Genomic DNA, 2,850 nt, shown 5'->3' with positions numbered 1-2,850 from the left:
TCTTTCTGCGTGTATGCATGAAGGCCAGAAGAGGTGCACCAGACCTCATTACAGATGGTTGTGAGCCACCATGTGGCTGCTGGGAATTGAACTCAGGACCTTTGGAAGAGCAGGCAATGCTCTTAACCGCTGAGCTATCTCTCCAGTCCCCCACTTTATATTTTTTATGGCCAGATAATATCCATGTTATAGTTAGACTATACTTTGTTCATCTAGTCATTCATAAGTTGATGGAGGCTTTCCAATGTTCTTTTAAAACCAGTGCTTTATTGCATTTATTGTGTAGACAAGGTCATGCCAAATGCCCTTTACTGTAGGCTTCTGTGAACTGGAGAGGACTCGTGAAGATTAAAGTAAGCCCCAGTACCTTTTGGGTACTATGAACCTCCAAATAATGAAGCTCTAACCTGAATCTGGTAAACAAAGTCTGGCTCACAATTCAGTAGTTAGACAAAAAAAACAGATGATGCTGTCCAGAAATCATCTACAAATCTGCAAGAAATAGTATTAAAAAAAAAAAGTAAAAATGAAGATGCTTATGCCGGAGACCTGCTTTAGTGGGTGGTTCAGTATCAAAGAAGATGAGAGGAGGTAGTCAGTGAGGGGATGGGTGGACGGATGAACGCCATTTGAGGGTGATCATGCTGGCTGCCAGCAATTGAAAAGACTACACCTTTTATATTCTATAGTTGCATGTAGGATTAAATGGGAGACAAGAGTCGCATGAGCTGGGGTGTGGCTTGAGATCAGGGGTTTTGTAGGAGCCGGCCATGACAAGCTAAATATGAACAGATCACCCAAAGGAAGTTCTTTACTTCCAACCATTATCACCTGCCAGAGTAGGACTTAGCCATTGATAAATTTAATGGAGGCCTGAAGTCTTTGAACAAGGCAAACCTCTCTGTTTTTGTTTTCCCAAGACAGGGTTTCTCTGTGTAACCACGGCTGTTCTGGAACTGACTCTGTAGACCAGGCTGTCCTTGAACTCACAGAGATCCGCCTACCTCTGCCCACCCCCCTCCTACCCCCCCGCTGGGACATAAGCAACCACTGCCTGGCAAGATATAGCTCTTAGGAGGCAGAGGCAGAAGGATTGCTTCAAGTTCCAGGCCAGCCTAGGTTATGATAGAGTGAGGCCCTGTATCAAAATAAACAACAAAACAAAACACAAAACAGAAAGTGGAGGAGGGGGAGAGATGGCTCAGTGGATAAAGACACTTGCTACCAGCCTGAGCGCGTCACCTAGTGGAAGGAGAGACTCTGTAGCAGCTAGGTGACCGGCAGCGAAAGGATAGAAAAAAGAAAGGCAAAGTGGGTACCTTTCCTTGGGCCCTGCTAAGGTACGCCACTGAGCAAACAAGCCACTGGCAACAAGTTCATTGGGGGAGGGGAGGAGGAAAGTGAAAGAGGACAGGAGAGAGGCAGGCAGACAGACAGACAGGGAAGAAACAAGAGGAAGAAGAGAGGAAAGAGGAGGCAGAGAGAGTGAGCTGGGTGGGCACTTTTTGTTAATTTTTTTTTCATTTGTTTTACATACCGACCCTAGTTTCCCCTCCTCCATCTCTTCCTGTTCCCTTCCCCCACCTCCCATCTATGCCCCTCCCCAAGCCTTTCCTCCTCTGGCTTCATTCAGAAATGGGCAGGCCTCCCACGGGCGTCAACAAAGCACAGCATACCAAGTTGAGGCAGGACTAAGCCCCTCCCCTCCATCAAGGCTGGGCAAGGCAACACAGGGTGGGGAATAGGTTCCCAAAAGCCAGCTCAAGCGCTAGGGACTAGTCCTGATCCCACTGCTAGAGGTCCCACAAACAAACTGAAAGACCTCAGAGTGGTCCTTCCCTCAGGATGAGACCCCTAACCCAAGGAACAGTCGAGACACCACTGGCTGCAATTAACATGAGGTTTATTGGGTGGGCACAGGTACCTGTGGGCGGCAAATCCTTTCGGAGGACTTGCGCGCTTTCAGGTTGGGGCAGTGGGTTTTTTTGGGGTAGGGCAGCAAAAGCGCGGGTACAGAAGCGAGAGGCGTAGTTACAGGGTTTTCATTGGTCAGTTTGAATGTGGCTGAGCTCAGGTCGGGGCAAGGTCCCTAGTTTCCGAGAATTCAGATGTGGGCTGCCTTGGCTTTTATCTAGGGCAGACAGGGTGTCTTTCTCGGTATCCACCGTATCCACCGTCCCCCGATGCCCGGCCACATTCTTGGTATTCCCCCGGTCCTCCCCCTGGCCCAAGCCACAGGGGTCCCTATCTCGTTTTGGCAGCTTCTAAAACTGCCCTATGTTTAAACCCTGGATATTTAGTACAAGCCTTGCAAAATGGCATTACAGATGCTAAGTTGTTTAACAAGCTTGGCGGGGGGTCTTTCAATAGGAAAGAGGGCAGCAGAAGCAGATTACAGAAGCAAATGCGTGGTTAGTGGTCAGTTGGAATGGGGCAAGGGGCATAGGTGGTTTTTCCTTTCCCAGCACAGATGTATGGCAACAGATTTCCTGTTAATTGATGTCCTGTCTTATCCTATTCTATGGATATAGATAGCCTGCTTTACAGCCAGGGACCCTGACCTCACTCTGTACTTACATTTGTTCGTCAAAAAGCCTTGTGAAATGACATTACTGCAGCTAAGCTGGGATCTTTCATAGGAGGAATTGTTTCTTTTGTGAACTGCTGATATTCTAAGTTTGGCACATATGCTGGCTATAGGCATCCTGTTTCCCCAAGCAGGCGAGATGTTCTCATGAGAGCAGGCCAGTTGCGGGTTCTGGGGGGGTGTTCAGAGGGTCTTTCAAAACCAAGCTACATAGCTGTCACCCACATTGCAAAGGACCTAGGTCAGTCTCATGCAGGATCCCT

This window comes from Microtus ochrogaster, chromosome 6, assembly GCF_000317375.1.
Source record: "Microtus ochrogaster isolate Prairie Vole_2 chromosome 6, MicOch1.0, whole genome shotgun sequence".
In the NCBI taxonomy this organism is placed as follows: Eukaryota; Metazoa; Chordata; class Mammalia; order Rodentia; family Cricetidae; genus Microtus; species Microtus ochrogaster.
Note: the sequence above shows the minus strand (reverse complement) of the source record.